The sequence below is a fragment of the Fistularia commersonii genome, chromosome 2, assembly GCF_037954325.1.
Source record: "Fistularia commersonii isolate RoL2024-O1a breed Wild chromosome 2, RoL_Fcom_v1.0, whole genome shotgun sequence".
Classification (NCBI taxonomy): domain Eukaryota; kingdom Metazoa; phylum Chordata; class Actinopteri; order Syngnathiformes; family Fistulariidae; genus Fistularia; species Fistularia commersonii.
Window position 1 is genome coordinate 23,630,847 of NC_141285.1, and position 20,138 is coordinate 23,650,984.

At 47.9% G+C, this 20,138-nt stretch overlaps 1 long non-coding RNA gene across 1 annotated transcript in view; it reads right to left on the reverse strand.

The window, feature by feature from the left end:
* Nucleotides 1-20,138, reverse strand: part of LOC147236772 (uncharacterized) — a 74,817-nt gene that overhangs the window by 24,290 nt on the left and 30,389 nt on the right. The window contains exon 5 of the long non-coding RNA XR_015108806.1: nucleotides 17,162-17,273. This is a non-coding gene — a long non-coding RNA (uncharacterized LOC147236772). The remainder of the gene's footprint in view (nucleotides 1-17,161; nucleotides 17,274-20,138) is intronic.

Below are 20,138 nucleotides of genomic sequence, written 5' to 3' on the forward strand. Positions count from 1 at the left end.
CAGAGCCGCCGGAGCGGGGCGGCCACGCAGCCATCATAACGGATCCCATCTGAGAAGGCTATTACTGGCCTGGCTCTAGTTGTCAACGCTACCGGGCTTACAGCACCAGCTCTGGGGCTTTCTACTCCAGCCATGACCTGCCTTTAGTACCTGCTGAAAAACGGCGCCTGGTTCCTGTCAGAGCCTTCGCCACGCGTTGCTATGGCGGAGGATTGCAAATACAACCGCCTGTCTGCACGTGTGTGTGTGTGTGTGTTCTTCGTGGAAAAAAAAAAAATGCTGGAACTCAGAAAAGTCTAAATTTATGATGACAAATTTCATCTTTCATCCATGCATTTACTTTTAATGATAATACAGTCGGCGGTGCAGACGGCGGCTCCGAGCCGGGGAGGATTACCGCCCCGGAGGCCGCGCTCCACTTGTAATCTTTAAATCAGGGAAACAATCCTGGGAAGTTAATATCTGAGCGGCTTGTAAGGTCCTCCGAAACACTGTTTGACTTTATCTCCTTTTTAAAGGAAGTCACTCGTATACCGATATTGTTTTGCGCTTTAAACAAACAAGATAAACGCTTTTGCGTGCGGTGAAAACGGGGCGTCCCTGCAACATATTTTACAGGTTCCGGCGAGCGCCGGGCCGGCTCACCTGCAAGGACCGTGGAGGATGGAGGGATGAACGGAGGGAGAGGGGAGGTGAGATGAACTGAGGGGGAGGAAGGAGAGACGCTGGAGGGAAGCGGGAGTCCGGAGTTAAATATTAATCCGCGGTGATTCATCTACGGTGGAAGCCTCCGGGCTCCTTCTGCACACCACCAGCTGTTGGCCCCTGTCTCCTGGCCCTGGACCTGGATGTGAAGGGCTGGGCGGGCGCCCAGTGTGCCCATGCATGAGCATCCTTGGCTGGGGGAAAGCAGGCGGAGGCCAGGGCAGGTGGTGGACCTGCCTGTGCGTGCGTGTGTGTGTGTGTGTGTGTGTGTGTGTGTGCGTGTGTGTGAGCAGGCTTATGCATTATGGGGTGTTTCACCTATCACCGCAGCTCCGGGGGCAAACAGTCGCCACATGCGTCGCCCCCAGCGGAGCGCTGAGGCTTGACATATGGGGATCTGAGCGGCTGCAGAGGTGGCGGCCTGCTGGGCGCTAAGGACGGCGGCGGAGTGACGGACAGTTGAAACAACGGCGGGGAATGTTGACTCGGAAGGCTTCCAGCGGCACAGCGTGACCGCCCGCCGCTTCAACAATGGGACGGATTCGAACGGAGCTAAACAAGCTTCGGAGACGGCCGGCACGGTTAGCTTAGCGAAACCCCGCTCTCCTCTCACACTCCAGACCTGCACAAACAGATCTGCGGTCGACGGTTCTGCGGCCTGTTGGAAAATTTCAACATATTGCACAACCCTTAGGGGCACTTTACTCCTAATATTAAACACCAGATACCAGATATCTGGTGTCCTAAAAGGGATAAAGTGAATTTGGCCCGGCTGGGTTGGCAATCCAGTATCCCTGGGGTTTGTGTTTTTTCCAGGGAGGCGTGTTGGGAGTATCCTTGAGTGAGATACCGAACCGCTAAATGGTCGGAATGCTTGTGTCAGCAGCGCGAGACGGTCGGCGGGCCTGCACGCCATCCGCCGCACGCACTCATCTGCAGCCCCGTCCTCGCAGAAGAATAAGAGCGGCGTACGATAGGACGGGGGGGGGGGGGAGGGGGCCCCCGCCGGCGGCTCCCGCTCAGGTTCACAGCGGCGACGCATGAAAAGGGCCGAGCAGCGGGACGCCGTTGGCCCGCGATGAAGACGCTCGCGGGCGAGACGGCGGCCACAAAGAGGCCAGAATCAAAAAAAAAAAAGGCTTGTTCTTGCCATTTTCTCAGCAGGTGTCCCCCGGAGTCGGGCCGCCCCAAACTATCCCTCGGCCGCTTGTTTCCGCTCGCTTTACGGCGCGGAGGAAAAGGAAGGGGAGATGTTAGCGGCGAGTCAAAAGGGGGAAAGATCTTCCTCGACAGCCACGAGACGACACACAAAAGAGGAAAGCTCGTTTCTTTTCTTTTTCTGCCTCGCCCCTCGAACAAGACTTCATACGGCTGGACTCCTTCCACACGTGAACGAAAAAATAGCTTCGCAAAGTATTAAAACAGACATTAAGGTTTTCGCTTCCTTCATCCGAGGAGCACATTCTTGGAGATGCTTTTTTTTTTTTTTTTTTTTTTTTTTTTTTAAAAACAACTGGTCGTAAATTTCAAATTTTTGGACCGGCTTCGAAAAAAAGACGGCGCCGAAAAATGTCGCGTCCGAGCCCATTAACACCCCCCGGGGGGGGGGGGGGGGGGGTCCCATCCTCTCCCTCCCCCACGGGCAGAACCACCTTCACAAACAGAGCGGGACGGTTACAGGGGGGGGGGAGGGGGAAAAAAAAAAAAAAAAAAAAAAATTGAAAGGAGAAGAAACAGAAAATGCTGGGTCATGAATTATAGAGCAGATCACTTTCGTCTGGATCCAAGGAGAGATGGAGAGATAGACCGCGAGATGGAGAGAGAGAGAGAGAGAGAAATTCAGCCCTCTTCTCGTATGCCCCGTCTGGTACGTGGGAAGCCACCGGGGAGAAGGATTTATGGCCAATTGAAGCAGCAGCAACATCCCTGGGAAGGCAGCGAGTGGATCCATAGCAACGATTCTGGAGGGGCATATTAATCCCCTGCTTTATGTAGTGCTAAGTGTACAATAGTAATCAGGATTGGAGCAGGCCCCGCTGATCATTAAGGGAAAAAGCTATATAAAGAATTCATAATGGGATTAGCCCACGGCGAGTGGAGGGGAGGAGGAGAAAAAAAAAAAAAAAAGAAAAAGGAGACGAGAGCGTGGGGGGATGAGGACGGAGAGAAATGGGCAGGTGGGAGGAGGAGGAGGAGCGGCGAGATACTGGAATTAAATCACCCATCAAATTGCATGGAGGAATTTTAATTTACAGGTTAATGTGGTATTGTGTGACTAATCGCGGCCGGCCGTGGCGGGGAAATCAGAGGCCGCGGCGATAAAGCCGACCGGCAACCGGTTGTTGAGTAGAAATAATGTGTTGCTGTGCGACGGACGCTGGCGACGTTTTTTTTTTTTTTTTTACGATGCTACTATTTCAAGTCCGGCTTCAGGGGGGTTAGCTTCAGGAGATAAAGCCTGAGGGAACATCTTGGGATCTGGTAAAGATGGGATTAAAAACAAAAAAACAACAAAAAAAAAAATCCCCCCTAAGGAGTCGGTCACCCATTCACGCACACTTTGAGAAATTTGGCGAATAGAACTTTTTACTGGAAGTTTAAAAAAAAAAAAGTTTTAACGACATTGCACTACATTGGGTCAATGGGTGAAATGGGTCAAATTGACCCTTAACATAGTATGAGGGTTAAAAATTTTAAAGATTTTTTTTTTTTTTTTTTTTTAATCGGATAATCGAATAAATCGGAGTGCACGTGCATAATTCCCACGTTTTTTTTCGAGCGGTCCCGAAAACCTGCATTCTTCTCAGCGTCCTCGACGTTTCCCGAAGAGTTCGCGGTTTCTCGTTTCAAGGCATCTTAAAAAGGAAAAAGTAACGTTTGTTTTTAAAACAGAGAAAAAAAAAAGGGGGGTAATAAAGCGATGTATTGCTGACTTGACGGACGAGTCGCAACCGCTCTGCAAATATCCTTATTTTCTAGACGCGAAATGCCAAGTTGGAAAGATCTGAGCGGAGGAGTCAACGCTTCAAATGAAGGAAGGCGAGCGGAAACCGGCGAGCGACGACGCATTTGCTCCGTCGACCTCTGACCCTGCCTGCGGATTTCCACCGCAGCGCCGGGAGAAACCACCTCTGGAAAGGCGCGGGGGGGGGTCGTAGTACGACGTTTCAACAACTTGGAAGCGTCCGTGGAAGATCCGCGTCCAAACGTGACGCCTTATTCGATTATTTATTTCGCCACTTTTATTCCGAGGTACCTTTTGCAAAATAGCGGCTAAATAAGAAAAAGCCGACGAGCTAAGGTTTGACGGTCATCTGATTCTTCTTGATGACATCTGGTATTAACCTCTCCTGCTGATTTTCTTCTGTTTTTATCCATTTTGTGTGTGTGTGTGTGTGTGTGTGTGTGTGTGTGTCTTGTCAAGACAAATGGAAGTGCCAGCAGATAGTCTGGAGACTCGGCTCCGGTGGGAGCAACACCCAAGAGCGGGCTGAGAAATATGAAGGTTTTCTGGCCGCCGTGGGAACTCCTCCAGCTCCCGCAGGAGCCGACGGGGGGAAAGAAAAAAAAAAAAAAAAAAGGGCGAGGAAAGCGAAAATCAAAGCTGAACATGTGGTCGGAAAAGTCCCGCAGACGGATTTATGATTCAGATAAACTCTAACCTGAGGGAACCGAAGCCCGGCGGGATTTATTAAAACATCAGGGGGGGGGATTTACAATAAACTGAAAGCTTCCCGTGTCGGACCGATCCATCATCGGATCGTGTCGTTTCGCGTCGTTTTTTTTTTTTTTTTTTTTTTTTTTTTTAAATGACGTTCCGCCGTTTTGCCGCCGTGCCTCTTTGTTTCAGGTTATGTAGGACAGCGATAAGCAGAAACAACGGAGGGAACCCGCGAGCATCGGTGTAAAGTAGATCACTGCCAATTAGACAATTCGCCCTGGTGCTCCTGTCACTCCCGGAAAGCAAAGAACAAAATGGTTTCAAAATTGAACAACCATCACACACACACACACACACACACACACTTTACACCACCACGGGATGACTGTCGGTCCCGTGGGTCGGCTCAAACGGGGGGGGGGGGGGGATTTTATCAGCGCTGACTGAAATCCGCAGACGGCTCTTGTAAATAGCGCTAATTCGCGCGGCGCGGTATAAATATCCGAAAAGGTGACGGGGCGTAAACCCGATAAACGAACGCAACGTGCCGGATGGCGGCGGCTAGCGTTAGCCCGCAGCTAAAGCCGCCGTTTCCTCGGGATGTTAATTACACCTCGGCGCTCTAAATTAAAGAGTTCCCCGCGAAACAAACCCCCGGTATCGCGGGCGATCTTCCAACCTGTCTGAATTCGCGTTCCCACGTAGGTTAGCGTAGCGTAGCGCTGCTGCATTAGCTCAAACGCGCGCGGGAATCCAGCCCCGGCTGAAAGTGTTTCCAGTGCACGGCTCTGGCTCGGCCTGCTTCGGGGGGCCGGCTCCTTCATCACTGCAGTAGACCGGGGGGAAGACTTTATTACAGCCACAGCTCGTTAGCTTGAGTGGTCTTAATGAAGCAGCATGGCGATCAGACAGAAATCATGCTGCTGAAGCCCTGCGCCATTACACCGGCCTTTAATTACCTTGATATATGGCCGGGACGGGCCTCAATACCACAGAAATTCACAAAGTCTTACCGGACTTTACCCTCCTACACACATAAGCGTATTTCCTCGGAGCGGGCGAGTCTCACACACACACACACACACACACAGAGGGTAGTCTAAAAAGCAATACCAGCTCATTTGCGGGATGGTTAATAGCCTTAAGCTGTGCCAATTTTTTTTTTTTTTTTTTTTTACAAGTTATTGCACTTTGTTGTGAACGGATACGGGCTTCTTTCTTCTCAAGGTGATAACGACCTTGGAAAGAGCGCCGCGCTGTATGTTAGAAGACCCGACCGTGTTTAAAAAAAAAAAAAAACAAACAAATGGTGAAGAAATAGAAAAAGGCTGGGTTGGGTTTTGTTAACGTTTTTTTTTTTTTACTTGAGAAGTGTCTTCTCTCGACCTCCCAGGCAGAAAAACCCAAAATCTGGATCACGGCTGACGACCCTGAAGGTTCCCGAATGCCTTTCTGCTTTAGACACACAAATTCCGCCGGGTTATTGAGTAACAGCAGGAAAAAACAACATTTCAAATTTCTGTCAAAAAAAAAACAAACAAACAAAGGAATTAAAATAAGTATTCAAATATTTTGCGTGAAATTTCGAATGAATTACCATTATTGATCCGAATCTTTGGAGACTATCTCCTCTGGGTTCCTGGGATTTTGAGATCCCTTTGTTTTGTTTTGTTTTTTAAGCATTTTAATCTAGGGGCTGTTCAAATGATCGAATTCATCCAGGTTTGTAAATTTGCACGATTCGTTTGAGTAAATTCTTTACGGCGATCAAATCATGCAGCACCGCTTAAAACCTTTTTATTATCCGTTCATGTCCATCCAAACATGTCAAACCTTGACGGATTTGCTGAATTTGTACAGAAAAAGTCCGGTCTTGCTCAGGTTCGAATGCGTGCTCCGATCGGTTGGGAAACATTTTGGAAAAAGAAAAAAAAAATTGTTATTTTTTTTAATATTTGGTGGGGGTTACACACCGCCTCTTCTGGCTAACACGACGCCGTTTGTCAAACGGCCCCGAAAAGCGACGTGACGATTTTATTCTTTTTCTGGAAAAACATTGGAAAGCTTGAGCCGGAGTGCAGCACGTCTGCCGGAGTAAAAAACCCCACCGACGGCCTCTCGCCGCCACGGTGAAATATATTCCACTTTTCTTTCATTGGTCTCAGAGTTATGATAGCTATATTATGTCATGCTTCCCTAGCTGCTTCATTATTCAAAATGAACAGAAATCCAGTTATATAATTTGAGGCAGAAGTTCTTATGAGATTTGGAAAGCTCAGCAGTAGACATCTCCACTCTGTGTTAATTGGTTTTGCTTTTGAAAGGCCATCATTTTCTTTCAGGCCCATTAACCATAATGCTCCTGAGTCCAGGATTAGTTCGTACTCAGTAAGACTGCTGTGTTGTCGTTAAATTCAATTTAACGGGGCACCCACTGGTGCTAATTACCCCTCGCCCCGCTCGCCCGCCCCCCCGATGACGGCTTGGTCACCGTCGCCCCCTCCGGCCCCCACTCGCCCAAAGGTTTTCCACGGCGGTTCGCTTCTTTCTCGTCGGAGGTCGCGGACGTCGTCTCCGCTAACGGCTAAGCTAAACGGCGGGGCGAAAGGGACGGCTCCGTTGGCTTCGCTACACGGTCTTTTCCAGAAAACAGGTCAAGAAAGAGCTTTGGGGATTAGACCGACCGCTAGCAGCTGACACGTGACCTGGAAACCTTGAGAAAACCTAGCAAGCGGCTAAAGCGCACAATCCTACGTGTCGTTGTTGTCGAAAATAATATGTATTTGTCTTTCAAATATTTTTTTCCACCACTCACAGAGAGACATGCTGGTCTGTCTCTGTTTTGCACTTATATACATAGAATTCTATGAGTTGAGGATTAGCTTTGACAATCCAGAGCTAAGCGCTAGCATGCACATGCTACATCCTGTACCTTGTACTTGGGAACTTCTATCCCGAGGTTTTCGGACCAAAAAAAAAGAAAAAAAGTCATTTCAGATTTTCAAATATTGTCTTCCTCCACTCACAGAGAGACATGCTGATCTGTCTCTATTTTGCACTTATATATATGTATATATATATAGAATTGTATGAGTTGAGGATTAGCTTTGACAATCCAGAGCTAAGCCCTAACATGCACATGCTACATCCTGTACCTTGTACTTGGAAACTTCTATCCCGAGGTTTTCGGCCCAAAAAAAAAGAAAAAAAGTCATTTCAGATTTTCAAATATTGTCTTCCTCCACTCACAGAGAACATGCGATATATATATATATACATATATATATAAATATGATATGTACATCTTATAAACATACGAGGTGAGGATTAGCGTTGACGCTCCAGAGCTAAGCGCTAACATGCACATGCTAGATCCTGTACCCTCTCCTTGGGAACTTCTATCCCGAGGTTTTCGGCCCCCCAAAAAAAGAAAAAAAGTCATTTCGGATTTTCAAATATTTTCTTCCTCCACTCACAGAGAGACATGCTGGTCTGTCTCTGTTTTGCCCTTTCATATATATATATAAATATATATGTACATCTTATAAACATACGAGTTGAGGATTAGCATCGACGATCCAGAGCTATGCGCTAACATGCGAGCTCCTAGCTTCTCAACGCTCTGCTAGATCCTGCACCTTCTCCTTGGGAACTTCCATCCCGAGGTGGTCACCGGTTTTCGGCCCCAAAAAAAAAGAAAAAAAAAAGTCATTTTTGCAATCCATGCAAACCCGCGACTATGTTAGCACCTCAGTTAGCCGGACACGCTAACTTGTTTTCCTGCGTTTAAGGGAAAGAGATCCGTGTTCCTCGGGGGCTCTGCGGACGTTACCATGGTCTCAGTTAGAAGTTCCCTTTCAAGGCAACCCGATGGAAGGAACCCTCGCAGCGCTGATGATTTAATGATGTGATTTTAGATAGTGCGACAGTGTTCCATAAACCCCGGCAGGATATTCAACACAGCAACATCTGCATCTCATGAGTGGGCTGTGGACCCCCCCCCTCGGCCCACTCTCCCTTTTACAGACATCGATTCAGCTCGGCGACCATCGGCCGTTTAACGGCGGAACAACAAAAGGCTCTTCATTCCACCTGTGCTCGTTTTACAGCCTTTGTATTTTTTTTTTTTTTTACGCAACCTTGAACAGGTCGTGTAAAAAAAAAAAAAAAAAAAAAAAAGGAGATATTGGCTAGCGGGACCCTGACCCACCTTTTTTTTTTTTTTTTTTTTTAATACAAAGGGTCACGCACACTGCAAAAAGATTGACGTACCATTTAGCTGTTGGAGGGGGGGAAGAAAAACAAATGCCTTTTCGGGATCAGAAGAGATACGTCCGAAGAATCGGAGTAAACGACAGCGGACGTAAGTCTTGGCTGCTGAGAAAAATAACAAAAAAAAAAAAAAGAAAGCGAGAGAAACTGAGCTTTCTTATTAAGTCTCTCCCCTCCCGGTCGGGCCAGATGTGCTTAAAGAAGTTTTGCACAGGACGCAGGTAAAAGATTCATTATTCAGCCTCGGGAACGGGCAGCGGAGAGCTGTTCCTCCTGCTTTTACCTAACTACCCACCCCCTAAAAGCCTCCCAAGAAAAATACCTGCAATCCAGAGCCAGGCAGCGGGGAGAGTGTATCCACCACAGAGGCACTCCCTGAACCTGAATAAAAGATGAAATATTGAACACAGACTACGGGGTTCTGAGTTTATTATTTAGGCCGAGATGGTCTAATTGCCCTAATGCAATGAGGAGCTGGGTTTTTTTTTTTTCCCTTCTCTCTCTTTTTTTTTTTTTCATCGGCTGCGGAGTCGTCTGGTTTCCGGGCCTCTACTTAAACACCGTATAAGATTGCGAAGGGGACTACTTTAACCGTGCATTTTTATTTTGGGTGAGCAGAAAAAAAAAAAGGCGAGGTCAGTGCTGTGCATTTAAGGTAGAGACATTAATGACTTTTTAATTTGTCGAGAAGAAGCGGAGGGTTTTATAAACTGCTAAATTTTTCAGACCCGGGGCTCTTTACCTGAGGCTAAGGATGGAGGATCTAAATCGAGACGTGGAAGGTCCTTAATGTAGAGAATGATCACGACGTCTCTATTATTAATGAGCGGAGCGCCGCCGCCATCAAGACCAAACAGACCCAGGAGAACGACGCGGTGCAGAGCGTGACATCAGGGCGGGTGAAGTCAAATTTGGATTATTGCCGCTTAAACCTCTTTATTTAGGATGTCGGGAATTGATTTTATCATTGATCGGTTTCTTCAGTAACAGTACCCTCTTTAATCCAACGGCCGAAGTTAAAAATAGGATGTTTTTAGTGATTTTGCGTTTTTTTTTTGCTACGCCGCCACCGCCGTCCGCATTTGGCCCGTCGATTCGGAGATTCAAGATGTCTGCGGTCATATGAACATGAAATTCTTATTCTGCTGTCCACAGGAGAACCAGATAGGAAGCAAAAATAAGAAAAAAACAGTAAAAAAAACAATAAATAACAAGCATATAAATGATGGAATTAACTGGGATCAATTAACTGACACTGCAATTAATGATGATTAACTGTGAATTAATTTTTAATTCCTAATTACAATTAGAGTCCCACGATGCACTGCAGCATGGCATTACAAGGGAAGCCAACATTTTATCGTGCAGTTTTATTTTTCTATTCTTTTTTGTCCTCTCGCTAATACAAGAAATTAGATTTTTCATTGAAGGATAACATATTTTGCCTGCAGAAAAAATGTTTTGGCCGGGAGTCACATACAGACATAAGACATGAATGCAACTGATTTTTTTTTTTTTTTAATGTTTTTATTATTATTTATTTATAATACATTTATTACTTTATTATATATATATATTTATTTTCTGTATAATTTATTTGACGATTAATGTTGATTTATAGGCAATCACTTACAGGCTTTGCAAGTTACAGGTATATATGTGCAATATGTGTCATCTCATATAAATTTTCAATAAATAGTGAACCCTTCCGGCCTACGACTTGGACCAATTTTTAAACATTTTGTTTACAACCTAAACCAGGACGTAAACTAAAGTATGCGCGCAGTACCAACCCCCCCCCCCCCCCCCCCCAGCAGGCGTGTACTACGACTTCCCGACGTAGCGGTTCATTTCTTGCCTCGACAACACTCGGAACTGCCAGTGCGCCGTTATGGCTGTTAAGGTAAGCTAACAGGCTAAACATAAGCTAACAGGCTACGGGGCCTTGGGTGGTCCGGTCTTGCGCTAACGCCGCTACTTCCCGGCGGGTGGAAATAAAATCCTCGATCTATCTGATACCGAAGCTCTGAAATCGATCGCGAACCACCGGCGAAAGACGACGTGTCGGAAACGGCGCTCAAATAACCCGATCATTATGTTGTTGTTTTCTTCAGGGAAAGCGCATTCTAATAACTGCTACTTCTAAAGAATATTCCACGGGGACGGAGGCCCCGGTTCACCCCCTCCGCCCCCCCGTTTGGCTTTTCTCAGCCAGTACAGGAACCCCCTCGCCCCCCCCACCTCCGAGCCGAGGCCCTGTGAAATCCCGGGATGCAGGGGGGCCCGACCAAATCCAATAGAGCGGCTTTTATCCCCCGAAGATACGGAAGAAATCATCATTGGTTTTATCTCAGCTGGGGACGTCAATTTATCTAAATGAGCTTTGTCCCTCTCGCTGCCTGTCAGTTATTCCTCCCTCTCAAACGCCGACCCCACCCCGACGCCCTCCCTCCCTCTCATCCCTCCTCTCTTTCTCCCTCCTCCTCCTTCCATCCCGCTCCTCGTCCTCCTCCCTCCCTCCAGAATCGCCGAGGTTTGGATCTTCTCGTCGTGTCCGTCTTTTGTTCTCCGGCGAGGGCGGGCGGGCGGGGGGGAAACTGGCGGACAGGGCAAGTAACGGGATTGGTACCCTGCGCCGGGTACTGGTTTTGTTCAGAGCTTGCTTGACTGGGAAGTGTGTGTGTGTGTGTGTGTGTTGTTCTGAACCCCTTTAGTGTGCAGTGGAATGTACTTAATCTGCCTGCCATCATAATGCAAATGAAGCTTTCTGTCCCAGCAGGGAGAGAATGTGTGTGTGTGTGTGTGTGTGTGTGTGTGTGTGTTTTGAGGACGCATTTTAGAGTTTGCACCATTGTTGTGAGGAAATGCATGCATTGTGCCGCAGAGGGCTTTTAAAACATTTGAAGTAGGTTAGTGAGTCTGAGTTGGGTTTAAGCTGGGATTAAGTTAGCTCAGGGTGAACATCCCGGGCTAACTGGAACGTGGAAAACTGCGGCCAAATGCTTCCCGTCTCGGCGCCCCGGAGATAATGTCAACAGTGGGTCAAACGCTGTCCTTTTGCAGGACGGAGGTGGTTTCTTCTGCCTGGTTCGCTGACGTCTGAAAGCTCCACGCGATTGTTGTTCGGTCGTCCGGTAGCTACTAGGTTTTTTTCATGTTTGCAAAAAGACGTCTATAAAACAGGGGAAACAACCTGCCTGGAGGACAATCGGATTTAGAAAACGCCGAAGGCGCTCCTTTTCCTCGTTCCAAAAGCCGATTCTGAAAGGTTCACCCGAACCCCGAGTCACGTCGGCATCCTTTTGCGAGGCTGACCGGGTTGCAGCTTCTCCGACTCCGACTTCATGATTCTGCGATCACTTCAAATTTTATCCGTGAAAAACAACCAAAAAAAAAAAAAAAAAAAAAAAACATCCTTTTACTGCGGACGCGAGCGCTCGTTTCAGTGCTTTGACAGCCAAAGGTGCAATAGTGTGGCAGAACCTATTAATAGCTCGACAGTTAATTAGATCAAGAGATTAATTAACAGCTTATCTAATCTATCAGCCGGCTAAAGATAACCATCAAATTAAATGTACCAGTGAAGAACAGTGACAAAGTTTGTCAAGAGAATTTTTTTAAGAGCGCTAACTTCAATCATCTCTATTGTTCCCTTTCATCCCTCTTTAACACACACACACACACACTCCCCCCCCACCCGCCCCTGATGTTTATTGATTGTCGGAGTTCATACAAGAGCATCGCTTAATGTGCTTGCTTTCATGTCCTGTCTTTGTTGCCGGGGCCACAACCCACAATATTGCAAATTGATCCGTCTCTCCTCGCCACCCTTTGTCAGAGTTTGCGAATTGAACTACTATTACATTATCCCTCTCTCCGACCGCCGCCCCCCCCCGCCCCCCCGCCCGTCCACGCCACCCGGCGTCTTCCTCTCACGCGTCCTGTCTCTTTCTTGTCCGTCAGACGACGGCCTCGCCGCGGCTAAACGCGTCCCGGGAGCTGATTAGAGAAGCGGCACGCCTGACCGGCTGCATTGATGAGCTCCTTGAGGTTTGATGATGTAGCCAATAAACGGACACTTTTGATTACCTGACCCCTGACCTCTCCTGTAACAACACCCCCCCCCCCCCCTTCCACGCCACCCCTCCGCTGTTCCTCTTCCTGCTCGTCGCCCCCATCGCTCCATTGTCCTTCTCAGGTGACGACTTGAAAATGAGGTCACGCTCGTGTGAACACAAACAATCCGTCCTCAAGGGCGGCTCAGCCTTGAAACGGAGCGGGATTTTACCACCGTTTCACTTCGTGTTCATGGGCTTTTCAAACTTCTCGCGATAAATCGTGCCCCCCGTAAGATCCGGGATCTAATTACGTGGTTTTCTCTCCGCGACGCGCGACTTGGCAGGAAGTCGGACCAGAAGAGGAAAACGTCGCTGCCTGGAGGAGTATTCGACTCCTGTCGTTACACGGAGTGCGGTGAAATTCGGAGATAGCGGCTCTCGGGTTCAGCGGAAACAAAAACAAACACAAAAAAAAAAAAAAAAAGCTTAAAAAGCGGCACGACAATAGAAGCATCTCTGGGTTAGAAAAATATAAAACGAAAAATAGACATCTAGAAAGGGTATGTAACTAAGGCTCGCCTTTAATTAAGAGTAGATACCCTGGACGACACACACATATGTACCGTCACACACACACGCCACCGTTGTCACGGCGAGAAGAAGACATCCCCAGGATGAGACGGCAAATGTTTGCGATGATAGCGGAGGACAGACGGGTGTTTTTCAGCTCGGGGGGGACGGAAGGGGGATGGAAGGGGGACTGCGGCACAATCATCTTGATTTCTTGTGCAGAACGATTACATGCCATGCTAATTGCTAGCAGAGGGATCTTTAATAAATATTTCATTCGGTGCAGCATCATTACTGCCTAATGTTGTTATTAATCTCCACCAGTAATTTCCACTCAGGAGAAACGTCTCGGCGGCTGGAGGAGGAGGAGGAGGAGGAGGAAGTAAGGTTCGAAATGCAGAAATACCAACATTAGAAGTTGAGAGGAGAAGTTAATGAGCCATGTGTAGGGACCCGAGCGAAAAATGACAACAAAAGGAGAGGGGAAAAGAAAAAAAAAATAAAAATGGCGGACCGATCAAACGGCGGGAATCGGTCTGAGCGGGAAGCGTGGACGCAAAATCATCTCAGGAGAGACGTGGTCTGAGCTCGTGGCGACTTCGCCGCGACGGAGGATAAATTATCCGTCTTTCATCGGTTTGTTTGCATATTTAATCACGAGCAAAGCAAAAAAAAAAAAAAAAAAAAAAAAAAACATCTTTAATAGCGGTGATTCTTCATCTCGTTCCTCCGGCGCAGAAACAATTGTAAAGCGATGTCATTTATAAATCATCCTGATGGACGGTAATGAAAAGAACGACAAGAATTTATCGCGTATTAAAAAAAAAAATAAAAAAAAACGGAGAATTTTCCCCGAGCGGCGTAATGGTACACTGACTTTTCTGCGGTATCCAGTTTTTGTACCGCAAACCACACGTTTAAATTCTTCGTGTTTTTTTTTTTCGGGGGGGGGGGGGGGGGGGGACCGTGTTTTCCGACAGCGGCGGCGGCGGCGGCGCTCCTCTCCACGAAGAGGGAGACCCGGAGCGTAGGAGGTAAATTAAAAATCATTAAACCGTCTCTGTAATTGCACGGGTTCGTCTCCGTCGCGCCTCGCGGTAAACGCTTCCGCCGGATCGACCCCCTTTTTCCGGCGGCCGGATTTTTAACCGCGAACCCCCCGGATCGTCTCGGCGAGCGATGGCGGTAAATGGTTACGTCGCGAGAGAGCTGCCGTTTTGTTGCGCGAGCTGCTGTAAAGTTGTGTTGTGAAACTAAACTGCCGTTAAAGTGAATATTAGCGGGGAGGGGGAAAAAAAAAAATAAAATAAAAAAACATGATACAGCCTCGCTGCAAAAATACACCCGGAGTCTCAGGACTTCTTAAGCCACGGAGCAGAAATTGGACAAAGTTAAAAATAGAATAAATGATACGGCGCATAAAGACATGTATGATATAGAATACGGGATTAAGCTAAACATGTTACGGGCGGCTTAAGGATTAGCATCAGGTCACGCGACCGCTTCCTCTCCATTTAATGGAAAACTATATTAAGATTATTTTATTTTACTCGCTAATGTAAGCAACTTGTAAAGCGGAGGAAAAAAAACGCACGGGCGTCCCCTTCAGACGCCGCTGACATTTTGACTCGTGCGCGTGCGTGCCGGGCCGGCGCCACGCTGTGCACACCATCCCCTTCATGCTGTTTAAAGGCATTAAAAAGGCGTGAAAAATGGCAGCGGGCTAATCCGCAAGGGGGGGAACAGCAAATAGCATTAGGCGACGAGCGCACGCCGTATCTCCGTTCGTTTTGATATCCGCCCGCGCCCGCGGCTATGCTAACCCGTCGCCGTCGGGCCGGGACGCTTATTCACGGGCAATTTCCACACTCGGGCTGCTTTTTTTTTTCGGGGGCGAACTCAACCCCTGATAACGGGCGGGCGCGGAGATGGAGAAAAAGCGTCAACTCAAGGCAAATCCATATCGTTGGTTTTACCCAACAATGGATTTCCAGACGGTATTTCAACTTTTATAGGACTCGGTCATGAATGATTAGCAGAAAAATGATTATATGTCGCGCTTGATGTTTCAATAACAAATCCATCATGAAGAGACAAAGACTGCGGGGGGGAGGATGAAAAAACGGAGGGACGTTCGCCTGGAAAAACAGAAAAACTTGTCCACCCTCGGTGCTCGCCTTGCCGGTTCCATGCTTTCCTTGCAAGAGGATGCAAACACACACACACACAGAGGGCGAACACACACACACACACACACGTGATGGCATTGCCCCCAACGAAAATAGAGTTGTGTGTACCGTCCAATTATCTGTCAGGGGTGAATAATGGCCCCAATAATATATTCACATTGCCGCGGCCGATCAATTTTTAATCAAGCTGAGAAATATGGAGGAAGTGAAGCTAAAATGACCCACCAGGAACTCTCCCATAATACCTCAGCAGAGGGGTCCCTAATTTTGCACCAATCAAATTACCCACTCCCCAGCTCCCCCCCACCTCCACACACACACACACACACACACACACTCCCCAATCCCTTCCCCCGTCCCTCCAAGACAACATCATCCTTGAGCGATAATGGTGCCTCCCAGTGTGGGGCCGGACTAATAGCTGAGCCTGGCCTCGTCTTTTATCGGGGCAGGGGTCAGGGGCGGTGACCTTATTAAAGACATTTTCACTGATGAAAAAGTGATTAGCAGTAACTCGCTGGAAAACATGTACTTACAATTAGATAATTCCGGATCTTACTGGGTAAAAAAGAAAAGAAGGGGGGAAAAAAAAAAAAAGGAATGCGCGTTGGACAAAAAAAAAAAAAAAAAAAAAATGGGTTCGAGAACAAGGGGAAAGGAGTCCGTTTTCTTTTTTCTCTGATGGCGGAGCGCCTTTTGTTCTCCGATCCGTTGGCGAAATGTCCTTAATGGGGCGGCGGTGCAGCCCCTCCTTGGTTACCGCTACCATGCAAAGGATCCGGGGCAAACCGGACTCCACGCGCTACTTTTTGGGGAAAGATTGTAATCTTAAGAGTCCAACCGGAATTCCTTATTTGTCTCGAGCAGCGGCGTGTAAAATGTCCCGGTCCGGTGTTTATCATCCCGTAACAGGCGCGCCGAAATGGCCGGATGTTATATAACGCGAGAGTTTAAAGGGGGAAACTGTTGGAACCGGACGGGTCGTTATTTTAAATCGGACATCCCCGATCAACCCCGGCACGACATCGGAAAAGCAGATATGACAAACTACTGATCGGTTTCTAGAGCCAGAGTATTGATCCGGTCGTACACATTTGTAAACAGTCTTTCCCGGACCGATCGGATCGGAGAAGAGCCGAAAGCGAGAACGCGGCAGACGGCGGATCGCCTGGACACACCGAGGGGTGAAAAAATGCACCGAGATTTTCCCGCACCGCAAAAGAATCGGTAGTTTATCCCATTTTGCGGACGATTTTTCACGAACCGCCCCCGCGAGCGCATGCGCTCGTCCTGCAGACGTCGGACGACGGCCTTCCCGCACGTGTTAGCAAACTGTTGGATAGCGACGGCTAATCATCAAGGCTAGCTGCGGAAAAAAAACAGCCGAATTAGCGCGTAAGACAGCCGAGCCAAAGTCTTCCTTATTGAAGTGTGTAAAAATATAACGAGCGGGGTTTCGTTGTTCTTTTGGGGTTCCGGTCGAAACCATCAAGCGCAATTAAAAACAATTAAATTCGATGCCTGAAAGGAATGCAAACCTGCGCGCGATACGCCGCATGCCGATGCGCGAACTCCGCGCATCCTTACGACTAGCGGTCGCCGCTTAGCCGCTAGTAATTCATTTAGAAACACAATCGGAGGCAATCAGCCCTCCTCCTCCCCCAGCGGTAGAATCCGGGCCGGCTCGCCCGGGAAGGGTCACGTACCTCGGCCCAGCGCAGGGGCAATCTGCAATGAAAGCCTTCCCATTTGTAATAAACCGCATCCCCTCCGAAGAGCAATCCTTGGGAGGATCCGCCGGAGCGCTCACAACAGCGTCTGTAAAACAAATGAGCGGGGAGGTAATTGCAGACAAACAAAAATTACATTTCCAATAAAGGTTCTTGTCTCTCCCGGGCTCCCAGAAGCCCCCGGCCCTCCTCAACTGTTTAACAGCCTTAATATACCCCTCTCATCAGCCTTCCCGTTGAGAAGCCACCTGAGAGAGGTTAGCCGAGCACAAACAGAGCTCATCTAACAGCAGCCGGCTGAAGCCTTTCAGGCAATTAAATAAGGCGGAGTGATGGCGCCGCAGACGAGCGCAGCTCTATACTCGTCTAATTTACGCGACATGACGGGGCCGCGTTTACGGAACGGTACGCTCGGCTACGGGAGAGCGCTTTTTCTCGTTTTGTTTGCTTTTTTTTTTTTTCTCTCTCTTTTCCTGCACGGATAACCCGGAAATCCATGTGAGGTTCGGATTATAACGAGCGAGTCGGCGGGCGAGAGGCCGTTATCGCTCCTCAAAGTATCACGCTGTGTTTTCGGGTCCGCGGTTGTAAATATTGATACACGAAGAGACGGTAAAAGGTGGACGGCGTTTTCGAAAACTAATAAACGGCTCAGTTTAGCTGTTATATGCTAATTCAATTTTTAGTTATGTATAAGGGGGTATTTATGATCCCGAAACGCTCCGGAATTTAGGTTCCGACGCTCTCGGACGACGAAAACGAAGCCGGACAACGAGACGAGCGTTTTTCCGCACAACGGACGGTTGGTTTGTCTTCCCGAAACATGCTACTACCAACTATTCAGTCAGAGGGCGGAGAACCCGGAGAACCTGCTTGACCGCCGGACCGGAACCGCGAGGTGCTTCTGCATCGCCGACTGCTGGAGACATCATCCGGCGGTTTGTCCTGGGCGGAGGTGGATCCCGCGGGAGGCGTTCGACCCTCCACCCTCCCCGACCTCAGCTAACTTGCTCCGATGGGTTTGCTGAAAGACGCCTGTCACCGCCCATGTAGAAGTACTTCGTCAGTGTCAGGGAGCGCAATTACCAAAAACCAGAAAGTTAATCCCTTCAAGATCAGCAGTTTTATGAGGGTTTGTGTTTTTCTACCGCCCGGTTCTTCCGCTCGTCATGACTTCGGGAGACAGAAGAAGAAATAAAATGACTGGGTTTTTTTTTTAGCAGTGTTTGCGGTTCATTTTCACATCCTTGCCCTGGCCACTCCTTTCAGCTCGGGACACTCCGGCCTTCCTTGGTACTCTTGTTTCTCCGAGAAGCTGAAGTTGAATGGAAATCACAGACCCAACTTCTTCTCAGTCAGTCACGATATCGCGAGTCCTCTTAAGAAATATGACAGCGGTAAGCCCCGCCCCCTTGCCAACAAGAAGGTCCCCGGTTGACTTTCTATGCGGGGTCTCCATGTTCTCCGGGTTCTTTGGGAGTTCACCGGAGGCCCTACATTGTCCAGACCAGTGGATCAGAGGGGGAATGTGCCTTTATCTATGTCCTTCTTGGGGTGAAGACAATGAATGGACACAAGCATACATGTCACCATCCAGAAGTGGTCCCTTCAGATACAGATTGAATGGGGAAGTGGGTTCGTATGTTGATTAAATTAATTTTCCCCATTTAACTTAAGAGAAAACAGATGAATTTGCGGTACGTATCGTGGATTCCCTGCGATTATATTCACGTGTGATAAGAATGAGAATAACTTCATTTATCCCGAAGGAAATTGTTGTGCCAGAGTTTCAAGTAAAACATAACAATAATGAATAATAGTAGAAAATTGTATAAACATTAAAAAAAAATATATATATATATATCAGTCACACGTACAACAGATTCTTGCTTTGCTATTATTTCGTGGAGAGCATCTTCTTTCTGGGCTCACCGCCTGCTTAGGGCCCATGATGATAAATAAAAGAAATACACAAAATAAGCAAAAAGATATAAAATGATGCCACACAAGAGCCACTTGCTAAATCAAAATTTTGACTTTCTTGTATCATGATTTTTTTTTTTTTTTTTTTTGTATTTCGAGGATAAAATTTATTGGAATCGCACTTTGTATCTTCAAAAACAAAAAAAAAAAAAAAAAAAAAAAAAAATTGCATATAAAGTGATTGGTATCTTAAGGGGTATCCCTAATTTGCAATCCTTCTTTGTCAGAACGTCTGGAAAGTATCCCCTACCACACAAGCACAACTACTTCAGGGCTTGAACGCACAAAAAGAGGAAAACAGCACCATTTGACGTGTTATTTCAGGACCCGGCGGCGGCGGCGACGACATCGTCCTTCCCCGCAGCGCCCGGATCCAATCAGCCGCTTTATCTGATGCTGAACCCGACATCGGGCCCGAGTAAAGGTCCCTCCTCGGCTTCCTCTTATCGAAACCTGCAAACGGTGAACTCTGTGGCCCGGCCTCTCGCGGGGGGGGGGGGGATTGATTACAGCCCGGGGCCAAACGGCAGTAAATCCACTGCCGCTCGGCTCGTTCCATTACGGCGTCCCGGAGCCGAGCCGGCTGAGGTGGCTATTAGCTACAGGTTCTGGATCGGATCCGCAAACATGATTTGATCTTGTAACGGCGAAGGAGCGAGCGGCGGCGTAATCTGAGCTAAGACGGCGGGTCGAGGGCTCCGATGACCTCAGCGGCGACTAAATAGACCCGGTCAGGGCTTTTAACCAGAGGTCGTGGAGTTTGTATCGGCTTGACGTATTTGACTTTAAGTGAATATATTGAGTTTGGTGGATGCGGTGCAGCCTGAGCAGGAGACCGCAGCTCACATGTTATTATGATTAAATGTCCTTTAAAAAGGATATGTGTGTGTGTGTGTGTGTGTGTACCTGATTAGCTAAGATCCCAAAATAAAGAGCACTAAATTGCACGTTCCCCCCCGACAGATTGCAC